At 43.8% G+C, this 26550-nt stretch overlaps 1 protein-coding gene across 5 annotated transcripts in view; it reads left to right on the top strand.

Moving 5' to 3' along the window:
* Window positions 1-1042: 1042 nt before the first annotated feature.
* Fam163a (family with sequence similarity 163 member A) overlaps window positions 1043-26550 on the top strand; it is an 86725-nt gene continuing 61217 nt past the window's right edge. For 4 of the 5 annotated variants that reach the window (XR_007349988.1, XR_007349986.1, XR_007349987.1 and 1 more), the window contains exons 1-2: window positions 1044-1819; window positions 5960-6107. The gene's annotated coding sequence lies outside the window, so the exon portion shown is untranslated. Of the gene's footprint in view, window positions 1820-5959; window positions 6108-26550 lie in introns of all 5 variants that reach the window. The other variant, XM_048809934.1, reaches the window with a different exon arrangement.

The raw sequence follows: 26550 nt of genomic DNA, 5'->3' as shown, positions 1-26550 counted from the left end.
ACTTCTTTCTCCACCCACTCTCCTTTCCTCCCTGTGTAATCCTGAAGCTCTAGTCAGTCCTTGAAGATAGGACTGAGGACGCTTAGTCCCTCTGGTCCTTCCCAGTATGGCTCTACTCAATAAATTCCTATTCCACCATCACTTTTCCACTTGGTTTGGGGGCAAGTGACCAGGCTTGGTGTGGTGGGACGCCTCCTCCTGACTCAGGCTGCTGCTCCCAGCCTAGGTCTCGGTAGTCCTGGCAGGGACTCTGAGATGGTTCTGTTCCTCCTAGGACACCCAGGCTGTCCAACTGCCGCAGTCTGGCTGGGCACAAAATCACGAGCCACTCGCAGCCTTGTAGATTCAAACAGCAGTTCTTTATTCGCGAACTCACACCAGCACTCTATACAAGTCCTGGGGGAATTCAGGTTCTGGGCAAAATCCCAAATACTCTCTGAATCCCACGAGAACTCAACGGGGACTCAACGAGCAGGCGCGCCTGAGGCAGCAGGATACGCCCTATTCCCAGCAGGGTACACCTTAAACCTGGAACTGCCCTAAACCCGGATTGTCCTAAACCAGAACACCCTAAACCCTATCCGCCCTAAACCCGGATCCGCCCTGGTCCTTAAGCAAGGTCACCTTACATGCAATATCACTGCAAATGAACTGGGTCATGCCATGAGTCATTCTTACTTAGCAATGGCCCTCAGCATCCAACACTTCATTTGAAACCTGGGTGGAGGTGGCCAGGCCGCACAGCTCTGGCAATCCACACTCTGAAGAGTTGGCACCCCCTGGACGCTGCCAAAGGCCATGGCTCACACCTTCCTGCGAGACAGGCTGAGTCTGCCTGGACCTCGTGAGCCACAGCCAGGGCTGCAGAGGGGGTGCCACACTGGAGGTCAGGAGCACAGTCCCAGGGCAGCACCAAGGGGCAAATGCTGAAGTCCACAGAGCGTCTCTGGAAACCGTGCCTCGGGTGGTGCTCTGGGAGGGAGGGGCCGATGGAAGATTTTGAAATATCTTCAAGGTCTTTCTCTCATTGTCTTGATGATCAGCTCCCTTTTGTCCAGGGTAATCTCATCCTTGGTTTATTCTCCCAAATAGGCTTTTCCTAATTTTTTTTTTCATTCTGCTGCCTTTTAATTACGAGTTCCCTTCTTTAAATAATTTCTGTCTTCTCTAAATTTACTCAATGCTGTTAAAGTATCAGGGAAGCTCCTTCAATGTTTAACTGCTCAGGAATTTCTTCTGTCAGATATCCTGGTTTGTCACTCTTAACTCCTGCCTTCCCCCAAATCCTAATCACAGACACAATTCTGCCAAGCTCCTTGCAACTACATGACCAGGATGACCCCTGCCCCAGATTCTAGTACTTTGTTCCTCATTTCTGTCTGAGACTGCAACAGCATAGCCTTCATTGTCTGTATTTCTAACCAGCGTTCTGGTCATGGCCACTTCAGTAATCACTAAGAAGATTCAGGCTTTCCCTACAGCTCTCCCTCCTCCTAGGCCCTCACGGTAATCCCTCTTAATGCTCCATTTATGGCAATCTAGACCTTTTCAAGCCTGGTCCACAAATCTTCCAGCTTCTACCTCTTAGTCAGCCCCAAAGCCACTGCTACATCTTCAGGTATTTGTTATAGCCACAGCTCCACTTCTCAGTACCACTTTTCTGTCTTAATCCATTTTCTGTTGCTATAATAGAATGCCCAGGCTGGGTAAGTTATAAACAATAAAGTTTATTTGGCTCACTTTCCTGGAGACCGGGAAGTCCAAGATCAAGATCACATCTGGCAAGGGCCTTCCTGCTGCTTCATAACACAGCAAGAGGGTAAGTGGTTTCACCTTCCATTACTATCCCAGCGGCAAGCAAATTTCACCATGAGTTTTAGAAGGGGACTGTTCACCATAGTGGAGACTGACTGACAAGTCCCCAGGTCTGCAGGGTGGGCTGGCACACTGAAGTCCCAGGAGAGCCACTAGTATAGTTCTAGTCTGAGACCAAAGGCCTGAGAAGCAGAAGAGCTGAGGGTGAAGGTCCAGTGTAAATGCCAGTAGACGTGAGACCCAGGAAGGGGTCATGTTTCAGTCCAAGTTCAAAGTTAAGGAAAAGCAAAAATCAATTGTACTTCTCACTAGCAAGGGATAATCTGAAAATGAATTTAGGAACTCAATTTCATTTGTTTACAGCATCAAAAATAGTAAAACACAGAGGAACAAATGTAAGAGGTCTGAGATGTATGTACTTAAAACTACAAAACATTGCTCCAACGTGAGAACAAATCAGACCGTTCACATTTTCAGATTTCAAAACTCCCTACAAAGTATAGTAATCAAAACTTTGTGGTACTTGTGTAAGGACAATGTAAAACAATCATATAGACATGATGGCACAGGAATAAACCCGTCCATTTAGGGTCAATCAATTTTTGACAAGATATCAACATGATTCACAAGGAAATATCTTTTCAACAAATGGTTCTGGGACAAGTGGATAGACAGGCGCAAAAGAATGACATTAGACCCAACCTCACACCATATGTAAAATTCAAAATGGGTCAAAGACCTGATTCAAAAGCCAAAACTATAAAAACTCTTAGAAAACAACACAGACATAAATCTTGGTGATCTTGGCTCTAGTAATTATTCCTGGATATGATACCAAAAACACAGGCAACAAAAGCCAAAACAGGACTTTTCAAAAGAAAAAAATATATAAATGAAACTTCATCTAGCGTAATTACTTTTATGCTTCAAAGGATAACAACAAAAAAAGTGAAAAAGACAATCCACAGAATAAGAGAAAAATTTTGCAAATTAGATATATGATGAAGAACTTACATCTAAAACATATTACTAGATAACAAAAACACAAATAGCCAATTTTAAAATGGGCAAGGGATCTGTATAGATGTTTCTCCAAAGAAGACAAACAAAATGGCCAATTAAATGCATGAGAAGCTGCTAATATCATTAGCCATCAGGGAAATTCAAAGGAAAACCATAACGTAAGACTTCATTTCACACCCACTAGCATGGCTATAATAAAGAAGACAGATAAAAACAAGTATTGATGAGGATGCAGAAAATCAGAACCCTCAGAGACCCATGATGAGAATGTGAAATGATGTTCCACTTTGAAAACTAGTCTGAATAAATACAGAATTACCACAGGACACAGTAATTCTTCTCTGAGTATACATACTCAAGGGAAATGAAAGGTTATGTCCTTACAAAAACTTGTATATGAATATTCATGAAAGCATTATTCATAGTAACCAAAAAATAGAAACAGCCCAAGTGACCCACGGCTCTTGATGTATGGTAGAGACAAAATGTGCTTTATCCATACAATGGAATACTATTTAGCCATAAAAATGGATGAAATACTGACTCATGACGACTAAAGGGAAAGAAGCCAGACCACACATTGGATTTATAGGAATATCCAGAATAGGCAAATCCATAGAAATAGAAAATAGATTAATGAATGCCAACAGCTGTAGGGAGAGAAGACTGGGAGAGATTGCAAATTGTTGTGGAGTCTCTCTTTGGGGTGATGAAGATGTTACATGTTATGAATAAATTCAAAGCCACTGAATTGTACAGTTTAACATAGTGAATTTTAGAGCACATGAATTAGGACTCAGGATTTTTTGGGGGGCTTTTTGTTTGTTTGTTGTTTGTTTGGTACCAGAGTATTTAAACACTGAACCACATCCCCAGACCCCCCCCCGGTTTTTAGGTTGTCATTCTTTTTAAATTTATTCTAATTTGTTATATATGACAGCAGAATGCATTTCAATTCATATTACATATATAGAGCACAATTTTTCATGTCTGGTTGTACACGTGTGTTCATACGTGTACTTAGGGTAATGATGTCCGTCTCACTCCACCGTCTTTCCTACCCCTTGCCTCCTCCATACCCCTCCCTCCCCTTTGCCCTATCTAAAGTTCCCCCATTCCTCCCATGCTCCACACCCCACATCCCCATTTTGAATCAGCACCCTTATATCAGAGAAAACATTCAGCACTTGTTTTGGGGGGATTGGCTTAATATTATATTATATTTTCTAACTCCATCCATTTACCTGCAAATGCCATGATTTTATTCTCCTTTAATGCTGAATAATGTTCCATTGTGTATATAAACCACATTTTCTTGATCCATTCATCTAGTGAAGGGCATCTAGGTTGGTTCCACAGTTTAGCTATCATGAACTGTGCTGCTATAAACACTGATGTGGCTGTGTCCCTGTAGTGTGCTGTTTTTAAGTCCTTTGGGTATAGACCAAGGAGTGGGATAGTCCAACCCTTTTTTGTATTTTACTTAGAAACAGGGTCTCACTGTTGCTTAGCGCCTTGCTAACTTGGTGAGGCTGGCTTTGAACTTGTGATCCTTCTGCCTCAGCCTCCCAAGCTGCTGGGATTTCAGGTGTGCTCCACCATGCCAGGCTAGGACTCAGTTTTTTAAAAAAGTTAATAAAAAACAAACTTTTGATGAAAGCAAAAGCCCACATCTGGTCAAACAGGGAAGTGCAGTAAGATATTGACTTTGCAGACTCCAGAAGAGGCTTTGGGCAGAGATATACAGACCATTAGGCCCACTGTCCAGTTTTCTGACTTAGTGGATCTACGGAAGGACAAGGATCTTCAAATTCTTGTAACTCCGTGAGTGTCTCCATGCCCTCTCCTCACTCTATCCTAAAACATGGCTAAGACTGAACCTAGATTTCTTTAGGTCCCTGGTTTTGATGTTCAGGACTTCCCAGTTGTTAGAGGACAATGTCAGACATCAGGATCAGGAAACCCAGATGCCACTCATCTTTAATCATTTGTACCAAGTTTTATCTTCTATACTCTAAGAACAATGGCCACCCACTTCTCATGGTTCATGAAGAATACTTATGAAGAGTTTTATCACTGATGCTTCTTTTCCAGAACTCATGCCGACATCTCCACCATGTCGGTCATGTAGAGGAATTTCAAAGATGTTATTTATTTTCCCTTCACTACATCAATTTATGTGCAAACCCCCAAACCTTTAGGAATAAATAACTTTCTCTAGTAGTAGCTTTGAATTGTGTATAAATAAATAAATATAATTTAGATAAGGCTTAGTGTTGATTAGTCCAAAAGAAAATAAGATTTTGAATGAAAATTAGAAATCTCCTTCATCACCGAATGGCATTATGTAAGTGTGTTCTCACAGCCTCAGTCTTGGCCAGCGTTAGAACACGAACTCTCTGGGGTTGTCCTGAGAACAGTGGGTCCCAGAAAAAGAAGAATGACTTGTGACAAGAACCCTGAGGAGAGCCTCAGTCTGTTTCCATGATTTATGATCCTGCCTCAGTAATGACTCCCACAATTTGGTTCAGACCACAAGAGGCCGTATCTGACATGGTAGCAGAAAGATGGGCAGCCACCATCCTGCACTATCTTGGGCTCACAAGCCACACTGAGCTCATGAATCACCTTCCTTCCCTGCAAAGTTCTCAGCTGCTTCATTCCAGGAGATGAGTTTCCATCTGTGGCCAGGAACCAGGGCCAGGTTAGGTAAGACCTGAGTTGGCTCCAATTTCCAAGGACAGTCAACCTCAAGGAAGCGTGCTGCATACCCTCCCAGGACTATAGGGTTGATTTTTTTTTAAAAAAGGCCAGTGTTCCCAAGAAAAACCCCTTCAGATTCATGAGTGGCTACTGACCATTTCTAATAAAACAATTGCTAATACACCTGGGTTTGGGAAGATGGGCAGAAAACCAAGATTAACCATGAAGGTGACCTGTGAAATTCACTAACCACCTGTCTCCGTAGGTAGGTCGGTGTGGAATGGCCTGCCAGAGGGAAAGGAGAGGGTGACTGACCCCTCGAGGTTCTCTGTCTTTGCCTACTGTAGGTCCCAGTGTTGGGGAACTTGGTGTAAGTATTGTTTTGATAACCAGCACATTCTTCTGCCCCTTATCCCAGGAGCAGTGATGCCGGGGAGTGTTCCAGCAATGAGCAAAACAGAGTCCCTGTCCTCGGTGAGCTTACATTATCATGTGGAGAGACTCCAGATAGCCCTGGTGAACCCTATGAGGAAGACAAAACAGCCCAAGAAGGAGCAGCCACTGAGGTAGGAGGAAAACCAGGTGATCATCGTTTCATAAATCCTAGAAAACAGAGTATTTCAAGAGTGAGGAGTTACCAGCCATGTCAGGCTGCACAAGTGAGAGAGGGAAAGAGTTGACAGCTGGCTTCTGCTAAGTGATGGTGATTGGTAATCATCTATTCATTTTGGTATTGGGGATTGAACCTAGAGGTGCTTCACCACTAAGCCCTTCTTAACCTTTATTTTTAATAAAATTAAATTACTTGTTAATATTTATTAAATTATCATTAATAACATTTATAATAGTAAAAATTTTAATATTATTCTGAGACGGGATCTCACCAAATTGCTGAGGCTAGTCTCAAATTTGCAATTCTCCTGCCTCACCTTCTTAAATCGCTGGGATTATTGGTGTGTGCCACCGAGTGGGGTGTGATTTGTCATCTTGATAATTGTTTTAGCAGGCTGCTCTAACCAAAAACCCAATCAAAATGGATCAAAGAGGGAATATGAGGACCATAACTAATCCTTTGGAGTAATATTGATCAAAAAATAGGTGGAAATCCAGGTGCGGTGGCACACACCTATAATCCCAGAAGCTGGGGAGGCTGAGGCAGGAGGATCAAGAATTCAAAGGCAGCCTCAGCAAAAGCAAGGCGCTAAGAAACTCAGTGAAAATACAAAAATACAAAATACAAATGGGGATGTGGCTCAGTGATCAAGTGCCCCTGAGGTCAATCCCCAGTACCCGCTCCTCCCCCCCAAAAAAGGTGGAAAAAGAATAAAGTGAGGGGAAATGTAAAACAAGGAAGGTTTTTCCTAAAATATATTCTATGAAGCCATGTTTGTATGCTTAGGAAATAATGTAGAAGTAAAAGGGAACTTAATTTAGGAAAGAAAGGGGATTGTTTTAGAAATAAAGTCTTTGAGGAGGTAAGAGAGGGTGGGAATAGGGCTCAAGAGGAGGAGGCCCAGGTAGAGGGCACGAGGAGGCTGGGCCTGGGGCAAAAGCTGGGCTGCTGCTCCTTCATGTTAACAGATGGCTCCCTGCACAGGATGCCCACAAACACGTGTGTGTGTGTGTGTGTGTGTGTGTGTGTGAGAGAGAGAGAGAGAGACTGACTCGTGGCAGCATGCTCCCATGCTGCTCTGCATCTCGTGTTGAACTTCCCAGTGATGTGAGTTTGCTCTTCTGGACTTCCTTGTTCTTCTGACAGCTGCACCGTCGCCTTCAGTCACTCCACCACATTTACTTCTAATCCTCTATTAACAGACATTGGTTGTTTCCAAGTTGTGAATAATGGTTTCATGGATGTACAAATGTGCTAGTGTACCTGCAGAATGAATGACTAGAAATGGCTGGCTCAAACAGGATGAACATTGGGAATCTTGAAAGCTATTATCAAATTGTGACTGATTTATCCCAACTTATTAACCCAAATGTACATTAGAGTTCTTACTTCTGCCTCATCGATTCAGTGGTATAATATTAAACACACATTAATATTTGTCAGTCTCATAGGTGAGAAAGTATATCTCAGAGGTCTAATTTGCACTGATCTTACTATACATAAGGTTGAGCAACATTTCATGTCTAAAACCCGTTTGTTTCCTTTTCTGTGAACTTTCTGTACTTGTCTTACTTATTTTTCTATTGAGTTACTGACCTTTTTTCAAAACAGGAGTTCTTTATGTATTAAGGATTTAGAGTTTTACCTATTATATATGTTGCAAATATTTTCCCAATTTGTGGCATATATTTAGTTTACTTTTAATGCATCAAATTTCATGAATTTATATAATTTATATAGTTTCATATTTACTATGTCATTTATACATTCTTTTATCTATTATGTGAGTCCATGTAGTCTATTGCCTTTTTGTATGGTGTCTAGGTTTGTGTCCTGCTTAAAAGGTCTGCACTCTAAAATGATAAGAATAGATAAGAATGCTGGTTTTCAAGTTGAAGCCTTTGATGTATCTGGGATTTGTTTTTACTAAGAAATAAGTTAAGGATCCAACTCAATATTACGACTACCCAGATTCCTAATGCCAGTTATTTGTTAAAACCATCTCAATTGTTAAACTAAACTCCCTAACATGCCATGAGAGATAGCGTTAAAGAGAAAGAGCACGCATTCAAGTAATTGTTGAATGAAAACAGAAGAATTCATGGACTAAACAGAACACTAGGAATGGGAGCTTTACAGAATAACCACTTAACAAAGAGGTGGCCCCTGTCGCCGTCTTCCTCTTCAACCCAGTTTACACTCTTGTCTTGTGGGCAGGCCCTCCTATGACTGAGGCTTGCAGCGTCTTCAGGGACTTTGGTGATCCTCATCTTCACTCCGTGAACTGATACCCCTGGCTGCCGGGTCTTCATTACCTGTGGGCTGTTCCCTTCCGAGCTGGGAAGTCCAAACATCCTGCTTTCTAACCACAGCCTCCCATCATCGGGCTCTGTGGTGCCCTTACCGCCAGCACACACCTTGGCCCATGCGCACCCTGGGCCTTGGCCTTCCTGGCCTTGCTCATCAGCCTTTCCTGCCTTTCCCATCTCTCCTCTCCAGTCATTCTAATCACGCTGGTCAGCCCCGAGTTCCTTGGGATGGGTTCTTTGGTTTTGTTTGTTTGTTTGTTTAGTCTTTTTATGCACCTGTCGGTCAAAACTCAACCCTGGATTAACATAAATGCCTTCTCCGTTTACTTTGGTGAGAAATCATTTACTATGGGGGAAAATGTTGCATGCCATAAAACTGGTGCTCCTAAAAACTGACAGTCCCCATGCTCAGCTGTATCCTCAGCACAGCCTGACAATCATATTCATCTCTGTCCCATTCTTACACCCTCTACTTAGGATGTTCCCACTATCCTCTAGTCCCTTGCCTCTCCTCCATTCCCACAGTGCCCCACCAGACAGTCAGGGGAAGTGGGGATCTCTTGTACTCTGTGTTGGTATAACAAAATCCCTGAGACTGGGTACTTTATAAAGGAAAGAGGTTTGTTTTGGTTCCCAGTTTCAGAGGCCCAAAAGCATGACACTGGCATCAGCTTCTGTGAAGAGCCTCAGGGTAGATATGGAAGAAGTGAGAGGGGGCAGGAAAGTAAGAAATCAGGCTGAGAAAGCCAAACCCTCTTTATAACAGCCTGCTCTCAAGATAACCCAACCAATCTTTCAAGTTGGGCACTAATCTCTTTCAAATGTGGTACCCAATGATCCACTAGCACCCCCTCCTCTTAAGGTTCCATGGTCTTTCAGTACCATCACATGGGGACCATGCCTTCAGCACAAGGACCTTGAGGGACAAAGCACAGCACTCTCCCTATTCTGCAGCTAAAGAAACTGAAGCCTTGGGCTGAGGCTGGGACTCGGCGATAGAGCACTCGCCTGGCAAGTGTGAGGCACCTCACAGCACCACATAAAAATAAAAAAATAAAATAAAGGTAATTAAAAAAAGAAAGAAAGAAACCGAAGCCTAGAGAGGCCAAGACTGGACCAAGTATATAAAGTTTTAAATCAGGGATTCAATAGAGGCCTATTAATTCTAAAACCAATGCTCTGAACCACAATGAGACACTGGCTTCCTGACCAAGCCCTGGCTACTGCCTGTAAACATCTCGTGTATCTCCTCCCTCCCCAGCAAGAAAGTCTCGGGTAAGATTGTGTTTCTTGTCCACGTAATTACAACGGCCTCTTAATTGGATTTCCTTTCCCCAGGACTAACCCTTTGGGTTTGTTATCTATACCATCACCAACTTCCAGAACTAAATCTAATCACGCGAGGCCCCTGCTAAAGATGCCTCAGAGGCTCTCCACTGCCTCCAGGAGTCCACCCCAGCTCTCGGCCCAGTACGCGGAGAAGCTCAGACCTCCTCCAAGGCCACTCCTCCCCTCACTCTTGCAGCCTGCCCCCCCACCTTTGTACGTGCAGCTGCCTGGAGGGCCCCTATCCTGCCTTCTTCTGGCTGATTCAGCTCAGGCGCCATCTCCAGGAATGTGCCCACCCTCCCCCATCTGGAGAGCACGTTACCTTGGGTCCCGTATTCCACGCCAGCCTTTTCAAAAACTCACCCTGCTACATCCTACAAGTCTGTTTAAAGACTGCCTCCCTGGAGGGGAGAAGCTCAGAGTTCAGGAGGCAAGACTCATCTGGAGACCCCACTTACTAGGCCTTAGGTTGAATCCAGGAATCTGAATTTTAGAGGTCCCCCAGGCGGTTCTGGTGCTGATGGTTCTGAGTTTCTACTTTCAAACAGTACACACGAGCTCCTTGATGCCAGGGGAATGTTCTCAAATGGCTGCACTTGCCTTGCGGCACCCTGGTAGAGTCAATGAATGTTCTCTTCAACAAATAGTTGTTAAAGGTTCATCATGTGCCAGGAACACCCAGGATCTAGGATATAGACACGATTTTCAGTTTCACAGAGCGTACAAGGGCCCTGTTTGTGGATTGAATGAAGGAGGATAATTGAACCAGGTGAACCTTAAAAATCATTTGTTAAATGTGATTTGTGCCCCCAAAGTTCCTGTGTTAGTGGCTCAGTTCCCATGTGACAATGTGGGAGATGGTGAGACCTTTAAGAGGTGGGGCCTAGGGCCATGTCCTTAGGTGACTGGCCTTAGAAGAGAAGTGCCGCTGTCTGGCTGGGCACACAATCACGAGCCACCACACAGCTTGTAGATTCAAACAGCAACTCTTTATTCCCGAACTCACACCAGCCATCTACAATCATGTTCTGGGGAAATCCACGTTCTCTGCCCAAATCCACCTCCACTGGGCTTCTGTCTCCCAAAAAATACTGTCTGAATCCCGTGAGAACTCAAGGGGAACTCAGGCAGCAGGATACGCCCTATTCCCAGCAGGAATAATCTTAAACCTGGAACGCCCTAAACCCGATTATCCTAAACCAGGAACACCCTAAACCCGGATCCGCCCTGGTCCTTGAGCAAGGTCACCTACATGCAATGTCACTGCAAAATGTCCTATTTCCATGAGTCCTTCCACTAAGCAACATGGGGTACGCTGGCAAGGAAATTGTCATACCTACTTGGCTAATGGCTCCCAGCAGGGAAGCTGGTCTCTGGAGCGAGTTGTGGTAAGGGCAAGCCCAACCCTTGAATCACCCTCAGGCACCCAGCCTTGCCACAGGACCTCTTCCCCCCTCAGGCTCCTTCCATGATGTGGTCACCATTGGCCCCTCAGCAGAGCCCAAGCCAGTGGGACTGCCTGATCTTGGACTTTCCGCTTCCAAAACTGTGAGTTCAATAAATTTATTTTCTTTACTTAAAAAAAAAATCACTTCTGTTAAATCTGATAAATAAATGTAACTCTTTGAGGAAGTAACTGAAGTTTGGTCACAGGATTGCTATGAAACACTAAATGTGGTTTTAAGAGTACGGGCTTGGAATACCTGGAATTGATTCCTAGCTCAAAAACTGAGGACTGGGTGATCTCTGAACCTCAGCCTTCTCAACATAAACAGGGTTTAAGCAATCCATGTTCATTTTACTCGTAATTATTGAGTTTTTATGTGCTGAGAATTAGGTACTGGGGATATGCAATAAACCTAGGCAAGTCCCTATGGCCATGCAGCTTACATTCTGTTCTAGTAGAGGAGACACACAAATGAACATATGGGTCACAAATTTTAAAGGTATGGAGTCTTCAGAAGGAAACAGGCATGTTGAGACTATCACTGTAGGGAGTGATGTGTTAGTCCACTTTCTGTTGCTGTCACAGAATACCTCAGACTGGATAATTTATTAGGAAAGAAGTTTATTTGGCTCATGATTCTGGAGGCCAGAAGTCCTAGACCAGGCTGTCACAATGTAAGGGTAAAAGAAATTGAAGTTAAAGCGTAAAAGTTAAAGGGTAAAAGACCGGGTGTTGTAAAAGTTTCTAAGCTGCAAGGTCTGAGTTAAAATGTAAAGGAGGTATTGTTAGGTTTCTATGCTACCTGCAAAACCCGAAATTTCTGTAGCTGTTAAGACAATGCTTAGAACCGCCCAGTAAATATTTCCCCTGACTATTTGGTTGTTTAATAAGGGCTCTGTGTGTTCGCACATAGGCATTGCAGGGCCTGGACCAATCAGTTTAAATGTAACCCCCTCCTTAGGAATGACCTATCACTCCAGCCTGACCTGTTCCCGCCAATGAATGAACTAATCATGTTTAGGAGTTGTTGTTCAATTTTCCCGCGCCTCATGATGATTTGTTCTGATGTATACAAAGCCCTCCGCCCTCCCCAAAAAGTGTACTTAAGCAGTGCTCAGCCCCTGCTTGGGGCTCTGGGCTGCTTTCCCTTCTTGAGTGGGCACGGAGCCCCAGCATGCTGGTTCAATAAATCCCCCTTCTGCCAATTGCATGAGTGGTCACTTGGTGGTCTCTTTCTCCGACGTTTCGCAGGACCCTTACAACATCTGGCAAGGGCCTTGTGCTACATCATAATGTGGTAGGTGGGCAAGTGAACACATGCAGGAGAGGTAAAAATAAAGTTCACGCCATAATAACCATTGTCAAAGAAACAAACCCAGCCCTATGATAGAGATATTGATCCATTCATTAGGACAATGTACTAAGACATCACTCCCATGACCTGGTCACCACCTTCAATACCACTGCATTGGGAATTAGGATTCCAACATATGAACTTTTGGGGGGACACATTCAAATCATACCAGTGGTAAGGGGACAATTTAGATAGTATGATCAGAAAAGACCACTCCAGGAATTGACATTAACTTGAACAGAGGTCTGAAGACTAAGAAGAAACCCACCCTATGGTGAAGTGGAAAAAGAGCTTTCCAGACAGGGCAAACAGCAGGTGCAAAGGCCCTGAGATTGGCTTGTCTGAGGAAGACAGAAGGCTTGGGTGGCTACCATGAAGTGATCACCAGAGGTGGCAGGACACAGAAGTGTGTGGTGGTGGGCAGAACTAGACGATATCAGGTTTTCTCGATAACAGCTAAAGGCCCATGAAGCCATGGATGCAGTCTTGCACTGAGCAGCTGTGTGATATTCTGAAGGCATACAGAAGAGAAGCATTCAAGGAGGACATGACCAACTGTCCAATGCCACCAAAATACTAAGCATGGAGGAATATGTAGTGATGTGTGTGCAAGATTTGCCAACGTGAAGGTGGATGGTGACCTTAAGGGAGGCGTGTAGGGATAGGAACTTGATTATAGGGTGGGAGAACTTAGGCCTCTCACTGCAGAGATTTTGCTGCGAGTAGGCACAAAACTATGGCGGTCACTGTGTTTTCAGTGGCCAGCCATTGGAACCGATGGCACAGGGGAACGGCATGTATCAAGTGCAGGGACCGGTGCCTGTAGCAGATTGAGAGCATTCAGCTGTTTGTACTTATTTCCTATCCCTCGACCTTTCCACCTCTATTTTAAATTCATTTTTACCTAAAAATATATTCAAACTAGGATGAATATATATTCAAGTCCTGGGAACGTACAGGGTGCCTGAGAGTTACCCACAGTTAGGAATGATTATATCTCTGGTGAGCACAGATGAAAGTTTCTTTCCCAGGAATTGTAAATGGGAGGGCTTTGTGTTTTAAGCGGCCTGTCGGAGTGCATTTGGTGCTGGCAGGATGATGTCGGATGGCAGCTCGTTTGTACCAGTACCAGATACCAGGCACTGATGCTGTCCCCCACCCCCTCCATCTTGGTCCCACCTTAGCTCCATCACAGTAGGTTTGCTGGCATTTCCTGTGACAGTTTGGGAGGTGGTGTTTGTGGGTCTGTGATTTGTTTGGTGTTTGGTGTTTTGTTTGCTAAATGTCTGCCAAATAGACGTGTTTCCTCAGCTGTCACTATCTACAAGCACTTAAACGGCCACAGATTGGCTACAGGGATTAAACAGTGATGCTCTGTGGATAAACCACAACAAAGGTAAGCCACCCTAGCCTTCACAGAGGGCTGGACAGTTTTGTCCTTAAGTCACTGTCATTTCAAGCCCTGGCACATGGGCCACTTTTCAGTTTGTACCCAGTTGGTTAGCTGCCCTTCTGGAAAGAGAACATTCCTTCTTATCTTAAAGCAACAGGGTCTGAATTCCCTTCCTCCCAGCTGAAAGGCAGCACCCTGAAGCTTTTCTTGGGGTTGTATCTCAAAGCCCTCCCTTGTCGTCTCTCCAGCACAGTCTCCCTTTCCAAAGCAATTTGGTGCCTGTCTGTCATATGTCCCTATGTGTTTGTGACTTCAATCAATTATCACTTTGCATTGCCGTGTAGTTCTGGTGTTTGTGTCTTATTTGGCCAACTCTCCTTGTGAGCTCCTTAAACTTTTCTGAATTCCCTTCAGTTGGGTGTATAGTATAGACTGTGAATACTTTAAAATCGTTCTTAAGGATTGCTTACACTCAAAGATCTTAGAGTTTCACCCGGGAGGCAAGAAATAATACCCAAGTGCAACTGTTCAGTAAAGCAACTGTAATCCAGTGCCAAACTAGGCCCAGGAAGTACCATGATGAGAACGTCAAAGCAGAGTCAGTCACCAAGCTGAGTCAGTCGGAGAAGGCTCCTCCTTGCCTGTAGCACTTGCTATTTGTCCTGGAGACTAAGTCAGCAGCTGTTTCAAAGTGGCCTGGTTTCACAGAGGAATCCAGCCAGCACAGTAGCGATACTGTACGCGTCCTGCGGGCCTTTGCGCACTGATAATCTCTGCTTCCCAAAAGGGATTTGCTGTGCAGACAAGCCCCGCTCCTGGGCCCTAGAAATATCGCAGCACAGTTTACTTCTGTCCTCGTTTCCTAATCTCCAAAGCCCTTTCATCGCCGTTTTTCTCAACCTCTGTTTCTATGAAAAGGTTCGTCTTTATGGTTCAGCTCTCTAAAAGAAAGCGCCCATCGCAGGAGAATGGCATGGCCAGGGTGCCTGCGCCCTCCCGCGCTGCGTCGGGAGCTGCTCTAGTGCTTTTAATCCTGCCGCTGTCAAGCTCCATTAAGAAGTTTGAGCATCAGCCTCCTACCTTGGGGGCCTGGCCTCCCATCCTCCCGCCCTGAAACCAGGGCGGTGTTTGAGATTGGTGATCGGGAAGGAGGAGGGAGTGGGTAGGCAAAGAGCCTGGTCCTGACTCACTCCCCTGGCGACCCCATCACCTTTCCCGGGTTACCTGGGCATTTACCCTCCCACCTGCAGGCACTGCCATTAGCGGCAGCCCTCGGAGCGCGCCACGTGCTGGTGTCCACACAGTGATTTCAAAACAGCAGAGGAGCAAGACTCAGCAATGGATGTCCTCTTTGTGGGAACGCAGAACGCTGCGGGAGGAGGCGAACCCCACCCCCACCCACGTAAGCAAAGTCACTCAGATCAAGCCCGGGATCCCAGGGTGGCTGAGGCAACTGCTGGACAGCCCGCACCCCTGGCACAGGCAACAACTGGACTCTTGGCAGTGAGTTTCTACCTGAGTGACTCCCCTTTCCCGCATTTGATACAAAGTAGAAACCAGCTCTATAGGATCTGAAGGAATGTTGGATTCTCTACAGAAGTTCACACCTCCCTCTCCTCAGCAGAAGTATCAAGTGCTCAGCTGCGCAGGTTATTGTTCCGGATCTAAAGCCAGAAAATGTGTGTGTGTGTGTGTGTGTGTGTGCGCGCGCGCGCGCCTGCTCTTTTCTTAAAAATTTTGTTGTGTGTAAAAGAGCACTCTTTTGTGTAAAAGAGCTTTTTTCTTAAAACTCTTTTCTTGTGTTAAAAAAGAAAAGATTTGCATTTAGCAACTCTTAAAAATTACATGAATAACAATAAATAGATGGACTATCAAGCTCGGTGCTGGTTGAAAAACAACCAAAAGTCAAGACCACATTGTTGATCCTTACTATTGTGTTTCCACAGCTAATTGTTGAAGTAAAGGCTTTTTATTTAGAAAAGCTCAAAATTTACATGATGCAAGTTTCTTTGCCAAGCTATATATCTAGTATGGAATTTAATTTATTTACTTAACAACTTTTATTTAACTTGGAATTTAAATGAATTCACAAAACAGCAAGTCATGTTTGGGTGCCTATAATGAGTTTTAATGATCACCAACTTGACACTAATTTTTCGAAATAGTTACCTGTGCTTCCTTTGTCAGGCTGAAGCAAAGATTTTTCTAGAATCAGTGGGACAAATGTATTCTGTGTGGAGGCTTAAGACAAGTTTGGACAGAATGACCTGGGAAGAGAGAAGGGACATGGATTTATGAGGTAACAGGCCTTGAAAAGCCACAAATGTGAGCTTGGATGTGAAGCATCCAACTAAGGACTGAAGAAGCAGTCACTGTCCCAGACGACAGGGAGCAAATCATTTCTGATGCCCTCAGCTGCAAAACTGAACCAAGTACAAGGATTTATGGTTCTTCTCTAGATGGTGATTTCAGCACTGAAAGCAACTGGAAAGAAATTTGCAGGAGGAACAGGGCAGTCGGCTCTAAAGGCATGAAATATAAGACAACAATTTATGTGGTGGATTTTAAACTAAAACTTGCAGTAGGGGACAGGAAGAAACTATTGACTCAAGGCGCCCACATCAGGCTGAATAAATAATGCTTGGACTCGGGCCATTCCATCAAACTAGGCACTGCTCAAACAGGTTTTAGGATGCTCCCTTCAGTATGCCCATCCATCATCATGCAGTTGGATCATTGGTTAAAAAAAAAAAAATTCTCTCCCTTTTGCCCATTCACCTGTTTATAGACATGCTATTATGTTGCATTGGTAAAGGGTGTAAAGGGCAAATATTGCACCCCTGATATCAAAGAGAGATCACAGTGCCCACAACAAAGAGGTCTTCTTAGAACTTTTTGCATAATCTCAAATTAACCACCTTACACTTTATCCTCCTGTATAAAATGGGCTAATAATCTCAGCTCTCATAGACCAAAGATCCCAACGATGTAAATTAGTTCCTGAATATGATGTTGTGTTGAGAAAAATAAATATGTCAACGAATTGCCTATTTGAGGTGGCTAAAGAGCAGACCAAAGTCAACTAATGCTATTTCTTTAAATCATTCTCCTTTGATTTAGTTTCACAGCAGTTATAGGAACCACTTAAGGGGCTTACAAATCTGCATAAGAAATTGCTTGTTCTTCATTTACTGAATTACTCTATAGCTCTTCTGTGACTTTTCTGTTCCAGAACTCATTCATCCTTAAATATCTTCTGGTGGCTCGTGCCAAAATGGAAATTAAATGTCAACTTTTGCTTTATATGGAAATAGATTCCCTGAAGCTTTCTGGTCCTGGGTGGTGTTTTGTCCAGTCAGGGCACTGACATGATGTCCCCACATAGCCACACATATTTACCATCAATTTGCTGTGTCCGTTACATTAACTCAATCATCAGAAAGTAGTTCATGATGGTTTTACTTTTCAACATATTGGGTTTTGTTGATTTTGTAGTTCTTGTTGTTTTGAGACGTGGCCTTGCTACATTGCCAAGGTGGACCCCAAATTCCTGAACTCCAGGGATCCTCCTGCTTCGGTGGCCCAAGTGATGAGATCTGGCAGTACTGGTCTTTAGTGAGTAATATTCAAGGGCAGCTGGTCATAAGTGATTGTTTACTCTTGTATATCAGCTAGTCCTGATGACAAGGGCAGGTGACCAGAGCCAGAGAAAAGAATGTGGACAGAGACCTTCTCAGAAAGCCCACCTACAGTGTGAAAGTGAAAAGGGATGCAAGACCAGGAATGACATGAAACACAGAGGAATCAGGGACCTGGCGACGCTTAGAATTTTTAGAGCTACCATTTATTGCATGTGAACTACATTCAAGGTACTGGGCTAAGCACTCCTCATAGCCACCACCTTAAAAAGCAGGGAGTATTTAGTTCTCATTTTATAGCTGAGGCACTAAAACTAAGAAAGAGAAGTAACTTTCCCAGGGTCACTCTGGCTGAAAAAGGACTCCAACCCAGTTTTGTCAGATTGTAAATTTCAAACAGTTCATTTCACTATTGACTATACTATTTCTATACTATGATTATTTCAAATGCATTTAAGTAATTTGTGATTTCCAAGCAATGACTATGAAATACATGATTTTGTCTCAAGAGAGGAAAGATGGTTCACTTATATTAGAGAGACTAGGACAGGGAGGAAATTATAGAAGAAAAAGTGAAACTAAGTAAATTTAAATACAAGATGAATTTCAGACCTTCACAGAGGTAGCACAACCCTGCTCCCTAGATAACTGATAACCTCATACCAGAGGTTATCAATTATCAATCAATCTTTTCCCTCATACCCATGTCTACTGGCCTCCTCTCACCCTCTTTGTTCCTCATATCCCAAGAGCAACAAAGGCTTCCTCTTGCCTCATGGACAACAGTTTTTGAAAACCAACTCCCCCCCTCCCCACCGAGTTTTAGAAAGGTAATACAAGGCATTTACTGTTGATTAGCATTACACACCCCAGGAGAGGTTGGAGCAGAATAAAACATATCATTGTTTTGCAGCAAAATAAATGTTGACATCAAGTAAGACGATGTCTTACAAAGCCTCACTTTCTTAACAAAAACTTAAATTTTGCCACCCAATCAGATTAGCTCAGTTCAGCTCAGGTTTTGTACTCAAATGAGATCTTTTAAAAATATTAGCCTTCTAGGATTTTTGAAATTCAAATTGTGAATAAGAGATTGCAGGCCTCTGTGGGAGAAAAAGTACTGTGCTATGCTTTATAATCTGGCTCCCCTCTAGAGAAAACTGTGGTACTAACCACTGATTAAACAGCATTTGACATGTCCCGAAAGAAAAACTTGAATCCCAGCTCATTTCATATGTGGCTTAAACACCAGAGAGTAGAGTTGGACAGTGCGAGAAACTAATATTTCTCTTTGATATCTGCCTGAGTCTGTTCGGGCTGCTATAACAATACCATAAACTGGATGATAAAGAAAGAAAAGAAGCTTGCTTCTCACAGTTCTCCAGTCTGCAAAGTCCTAAATGAAGAAGCCTCAGATTTAGTGGTGAAAGCCACTGGCTGGTTCACAATGCTTTCTTGTTTCTCACAGTCTGGAGAACTGGAAGGGATGAACAAGCCTCCTGGGGTCTCTAATCCTCAGGAGGAGGGCTCCACCTCATGACCTAGTCACCTCCAAAGGTCCCACCTCTAATATCCTCATCTATGGGTTAGGATTCCAACATTTAAACTGGGGGTGGGGGGGGACGACACATAAATTCAGTCCATTACAGTAACTCAGGAAGCTTCCACCAGAAGTACCCATCAAGTAAAAAGATTTTATATATTGTTACATTGACAACATAAGACTGTCTTGGAAGAAAAGAAGAGCCTCCTCAAATAAGGGACAGCATTTCTACTGGCCAAAGAGATGAGGTTGAGGTTTGAGTTTTATCCCACTCCTATCGAGTGAGGTAGCTCCTTCCTGAAGAGTCCTTTGATTTTGTAATGAAAGCCAATAAAAAAAAAAATTAACGACTTTATTTTGCTAGAATAAATTTTAAAAAGCAAGATATACAGATAATTACATTTTGTAATGTAGTAAATAGATGTTTAGCCCCCCCCCCCCAAAAAAAAGCTATCATCCAAAACAAATCCTTGCAGATTAAAACAATAACACCTGATGCCCATTTGCACCTGGGGATTTTTTGCTTTTGGTTATAGCAGATTAAGTAGTTCAGATCTATTCTCCTGATAGATAGCTCAAGATAACCAAAAAAGTACAATCAAATATAACTTAAAATATTAAAAGCATCAAAGAGTTAATAAGTTAACATGGAATTACTAGTTTAAGCCCCAAGAGAAGACAGATCAGAAAAGATGAGTTTAGCATTGCAGTCACCAGGGATATTTGCTAATCCTGGCTAGAGATCAAAATTGAAGTCCATGGCTCACCTAAGGGTTGGATGCTGCTAAATCACCCCTGCTTTGAGAACAGCAGAGGAACTACACTCTAGAACAGAGTGAACAGAAGTGGAGCAGGACTGGTACTTGGGTGTGGGCTCATGTAGGAGCTCACTTTTAATGAACAGCATACAGCCAAGATGATGCTCTTTCTCTGCACGGTCTTTCACCCTGGGTTTCCTCACACCAGGGTATGCTCAGGACTCCAAGAAGTAAGTCAAGGACAGACTTTGGAAGGCTTTGGAACTTCCAATATGGTAGATATTCTGTAAGTGCCCAGGGAAGCCAGATTCAAGTATGAATAAAGAGACCCACTTCTTCATGGGAGAACAAAGTTATATTGCAGAATGTCACAGAAACTAAACTGGGAGGAATGCAAAACCATTAAATAACCTATGGGGTAAAAAAGTTCCCTTCTGTGGTAAAGAATATATACAAAAATCCTTCTGCAAATTCATAATTAATGGTAAAACTTTTTCATGCATATTCACATGTGAAAATTGCATGAATAGCTCCAAAATAAATGAAGCAAAAAGTGGCAGAACTGAATGGAGAAACAGAAAATCAAACAATAGAAATCAGAATAACTAAAGAGAACAGAAGATCAAATGGGTACAGAAGACTGAATGGTATCATAAACAATGAATTCAACTCACACATACATACAGAGCACACTACCCACCAAACAGCATCATACACATTCTTTAGTGCACATGGAACATTCTCCATTACACATCACATATTAGGCCATAAAATAAGCCTCAGTATATCTGATATTGTAGAAAGCATGTCCTTTGACCACAATGAAATGAAATTAGGTAATAACAGAAATGCATTTGAGAAATTCACAAATATGAAGAAATCAACAAACTCCTGAATAACTAATGAAACAAGGGAGAAATCACATGGAAAATATTTTCGGATAAATGTAAATGAAAACAAAACAAAACAAACCCCCATGTTAGGCATGGTGGTACACACCTATGATCTCAGTTACTAGGGAGGCTGAGGCAGGAGGATCACAACTTCAAGGCCAGCCTGAGTAATTTACCAAGAACCTGTCTCAAAACAAAATGAAAAGGGCTAGGGATGTGGCTCAGGACAGGATGCTTGTCTAATGTGCACATGGCCCTGGTTTAATCCCTGGTACCCAAAATAAACAAATCCCCAAACTTATGAAATCTAGTAAAAGCAGGGCACAGGGAGAAATTTATAACTGCAAACATCTTTTTTCCCCCCATACTGGGGATTGAACTCAGAGGTGCTTTACCACTGAACTATATCCACAGCCCTTTTGTATTCTATTTTTGAGACAGGGTCTCACTAAATTGCTGAGGCTGGCCTCTAACCTTTGATATTCCTGCCATAACCTCCTGAGTTGTTGGGTGGGTAGGATTATAAGCAGGCACCACCAGGTCTGGCTTTCTTTTCCTTCCTTCCTTCCTTCCTCCCTCCCTCCCTCCCTCCCTTCCTTCCTTCCTTCTCTTGATGATCTTAAATCAATTAGCCAAACTTTCAACTGAGAAACAAGACGAGAAAGTTCAAACTAAACCAAAGCAAGACAAAATAATAATAATAATAATAAAGATTTATAGTGGAAATAAATACAACAGAAAAGAGAAAAACAGTAGAAAATCAACAAAAACTAAAAACCTTTTTTTGAAAAAGATCGGCCTTGGGGCTAGGACTGTAGCTTAGTGGTCAAGTGCTTGCCTTGCATGTGTGATCCTCAGCACCACATAAAAATAACTAAAGATACTGTGTGTTCATCTACAACTAAATAAATATTCAAAACAGAAAGAAAAAGATCAGCCTTTAGCTAGATTGATCAAGAAAAAAGAGAGATGACTTAAATTAATAAGGTGAGGAATAAAAATACAGTAATCACTACCAACCTTATAGAAATAAAGAGGATTATAAAGGAATATTAAGAACAATTGTATGCTCCCCAGATTGAAAAACCTACATGAAATGGACACATTTCTAGAAAGACAATCTACTGAAACTGACTCAAGAAAAAAAATAATAAAATCTGAACAGACCTATAAAAAGCAAAGAGATTAGTAATTAAGGAACTATTCACAAAGTAAACTCAGACCCAACAGCTTCCCTGATAAATTCTACCAACTTTTAAAGAACTAAAAATCAACCCTTCACAAACTCTTCCAAGACAATGGAAAAAGAGGAAACACTTCTTGATTAATTCATTTCTTAGTTTTGCAATACTGAGAATTGAACTTGGGGTGCTCTACTACTGAGCTATGTCTCCAGCCCTTTTAATTATTTATTTGTGTGTGTGTGTGTGTGTGAGAGAGAGAGAGAGAGAGAGAGAGAGAGAGAGCGCACCTGGCTGGAATGTTATTATTGCTCAATAAAGTTTCAATTATATGAGATGAATAAGCTAAAGATCTGTATGACACAGTGCCTACAGTTAACAATACTGTATTGTGCACTTAAAATTTTAAGAAGTTCTAGGGCTGGGATTGTAGCTCAGTGGTGGAGCGCTTGCCTTGTACATATGAGGCACTGGGTTGGATCCTCAGCACCACATAAAAATAAATAAATAAAATAAAGGTAAAAAAAAATAAGAAGTTCTCATGTAAAGCATTCTAACAAACCCTCCTCCCCCTCCAAAAAAAAAGAGGCATAAGGAAACTTTTATAGGTGACAGATATGTGAGTCACCTAGATTGTGGTGATTTCCCAGTATATGTACATGACAAACTCATCAAATATTGGCAAGAATGTGGACAAGTTGGCTCACTCATATGTTACTAATGGGAGTATAAAATGGTATGGTGATTTTGGAAAACAGGTTGGCAGTCTCTTTAAAAAAACAACGTATTCAACTACTATACGATCTAGCAATTGCATGTTTGGGCATTTATCCCCAAAACTAGAAAATATATGTTCATTCAAATACAAAATTTGTATTTGAATGTTGATGGCAACTTTATTTGTAGTAGTGCAAACTAAGTCCCCATATGACCTTAGATGGGCGAATTGTTAAACAAGCTGTGGTATATTCATATCATGGAGTATTACTCAATAATAAAAAAGAAGTTAAATACTGATACATGCAATAACCTGGATGAATTTCCAGAGATTATGCCTAGAGGGGAAAAAATCCAAAATGTTACATGTAGTATGACTTAATTTATATAACAATCTTGAAATAACAAAAATTTGGAAATGCAAACAGTTACAGTAAGTGGTTTCTAGAAGTGAGGGATGGAGAGAGGTGAAGATGGAAAGTAGGGTGGCTACAAAAGGGCACTGGGGGGATTCTTGATGGGATGACCATACATCTGATGGAAATGGTAAAATTTATGAGCACTCTGGAAAATAATCTGGCATTCTCTAACAAAACTTTAGTAAGGATACCCTATGGTCCAGCAATTCCACCCTCAGGTATATATACCCATATAATTTTGCACTTATATGTCAAGAGATGTACATAAAAATGTTTTAGCAGCATTATTTGTATATTCCAAACTGGAAACACCCCAAATGTCTATAGCACTAGAAGGCACAAATAAATTGCAACTAAATTGCGACATGTTTGTACACATGAATATTAAGTATCAGTGAATGAAGGAATTACAATTGTATGTGACAAAAGTGAATGGCTTCCATAAACATAACCAAATGTTATGGCCAGACAAATAGAATTTGTAGAACATTCAAAAGCAAGCAAAACTAAACCACAGTGTTTAGAAGTGCATTTAAAATTGATAAAATTCTAAAGATACATGAGGAAATAATCACCACAGTCAGGATAGTAATTATTTTGAGGAAAGACTTCAGAAAGGGAGCAAGTTGTGGAGAGGGGGTTCTGGGGGGATGGCATTAATTTGGGTGGTAATGACCCAGGTGTTTGGTTTTTGATGATTTGTTAGGCTGTACATTTATGTTCTGTCTTCACTTTTCTGTAATAGTTTATAACAAAATCACATGCCCTTAATTTCATTGTTTTCCTTTAAGATGAGATGAGAGAAATGTAGGTGTGAAATTCAACTATGACAAGAAAAGGCAGCATGTGAAAATCTGAGCTCAATAATTAAAACCTGTGAAGTAAGAGAGGGAAAAAAAGAGAATGTGGAGTGTTGAAACAGCAGGCCGACCTGCTGGAATGACTGGGGGGCAGCTTGCCCTCCATGTGTTTTGTTTCCGTTTTTAAGTAATGAGCTAGGAATAATGAAGTTTGCTGGGGTGCTACATTTCTTACCCCACTTCTTTATGAGTTGGACATGGGCTGAGGGCCCATGGCTTTTCATGTTTCAGAGATTTGTTTTCATACTGATACCACCACCACCTATGACTTGAATCCCCTGGACCACCCTGGGTATGAAAAGGAAAACATCTGAGGCAGCTCAGATTTAAGCTGACTCTGAGTGTCCCCATCTCTCCCTGTCTTCAGTCCAACCGACACTGGACACAGCAGGCTCAGGAGAAAAAAAAAGAGACAACAGGTAAAGTTCCAGATTGAGATGCTTTGGAAGTGCTAAAAAGGGTCAGTTTCCCTCCATCTCAACCAGTTATGTTGGCTCAACAGACCTTCTGAATCACTGATACCAGAACTTGTACTTGGGGTACAGCACAGAGTTTTAAAACAACAAAGAGGGTGACTTTGATGAGAACTGCTGAGCACCATTAACTTTTCTCCTCGTGTTGGGGCGATGCTTCTCCTTTCCTGCCTCTTCCTGCCATCTGGCCATTGCAACCAACTACACACCGACTCAGGTTCTGCCCTGACACGAGCACCCCATACACCTCAATGGCATTTCCCTGTCACTGGACTTCCAGGGACCAGTGCAGTCTGGAAATAGGAAAACAGATGCGCCTTTGGGCTCCGCGGGATCTCCAGTCAGTCTTTCCAGTGGACAGCGACACACTCTGGTCCCTAAGATTCTCGATGTCTCAGGATTTTCGGTGCTGGACTTCGACTGTACCGCGCCAAGTCCCCGGTACCGGCTGCCCTAGGCACAAAGGCAGCGGAGCCGAGGGGAGAGTGCTTGGAAGGCACAGCTGTCCTGCTACGCCCCTTCCCTGCGCCGGGTGCAATTCGTCTCTGCCGTGGGAGATTCTCCCAGGACTCGGGCCAGCGCCAATCAGGTCGCACCTGCCCTCCCCCAACCCCCCAGCCTCTGCACCTGGAGGAGCGATGAGGTCCTCGGCTCGGTGCAGGACCAGCACTCGGAGCGCCGGCGAGGGCAGAGATGCCTCACGTGGGCCTCCCCAGCCGCCGGCGCCCGTGAGGACGTGCGCAGACCCTGTGGGAGCCGAGCGCGGNGGCCGCACCGAAGCCGTTCGGCCCCACACTGACCCCACCCCCACCAGATGGCCCAGGGAGCGTTGCTGTGCCCTGGCGCCCGCGACCACCGTGGACGCTCCGCGGGATCTCCTGGGCGCGGGCACTGGGGCTGGGACCTGGGGGAGTGGGTGCGGGAGCCGTCGGTCTGTGGGTCGGGGTTGGTGCGGGCGACTCCACGCAGCCCTGCGACCCGGGCTCGGCTTGCTGGTGGTTTTCCTGAAGTTTTACAAAATAACGAGGGCCGGGCTGCGTCCGCGGCCCAAGGGAGGCCGCCAAGCGGCATGGCGTGGTGGGGACAGGTTTCTCTGCCAGCGAACCGGGGTCCTGGACAGCCGGGCACCGACCCCGCTCCTGAGGGGAAGAGAAGTACGACTCTCCCTCGGGGTACTGTCAACTTGCTCTGGAGCCCCTGGGCCGGCCTCCTGCACCCCCACCCGGGAGCGCAGGGCGCGCCCAAGTAGAGAAACCAGGGACCAGCAGAAAGCAGTGGCGGGATAAGGGCTGCATTCTGGGGTTCGGGTCCCTGACACCGCAGACTGGCCAGCGTGGGGCGGCACTCCAGAAGACCTTCTGGAAAGGTGACTTCGTGTCTCTGGGACTCAGAAGGCAGCAAGGAAGGGCAGGGGTAAGATCTGTTCCCGTCGGCCAACGCCCTTGGGCTGTATACACCACCCGTGTTTTTCTGACACACCATTGGGTTCCTTTTTGCTGCATGAAAATTGTAGAGCCCTGGAAGCTGGAGCTTCCTAGCAAGTTTGATGTGGCCGAGGTGTGGATATACAACGGCTAGTCAGTTGAGGTACATTCTCGGGTCTTTTCCAGTCTGCAAGGTTATGGATCCTGGCTCAGCCCACCATCGGTCCAGCTGGAGAACGCGGGTTGGGGTGGGTAGTTCTCAAGAGCCCCCTAGGGGGCTGATTCTAGGGAGACTGCAGTGTAACTGTCAGGGATTGATGTCTGTGCAGCGGGAACCTGTGCCTGCTCAGTCTCCAGCGTCTGAGCCAGACCTGTTTTATACTGTGCTACAGACAGTGATGGGGGACTTCAGATCTCAGTGTTCACTTTGCCTGAGGTTCAGTGGGGCTTCCTTTTTGTACTAATGAAGAACTCAGAGACAACAGACATCCCCATCCCACCTTCTTTCTTCAAACTGGCAGAGGTGGACTAAAGGGAAGAAAGCACAAAGGTACATTCTTGGGAAACAGTTGCAGTTTCTCAGCCTTCTCCCCAGAGGTTCAGCTCCCATGCGGGACAGGATCTAAACCACCATATCCAGACGGGGTCAGGTTGGCAT

Source organism: Marmota marmota, unplaced genomic scaffold, assembly GCF_001458135.2.
Source record: "Marmota marmota marmota unplaced genomic scaffold, marMar, whole genome shotgun sequence".
Classification (NCBI taxonomy): domain Eukaryota; kingdom Metazoa; phylum Chordata; class Mammalia; order Rodentia; family Sciuridae; genus Marmota; species Marmota marmota.
This window is presented reverse-complemented; position numbering and strand designations above follow the sequence as displayed.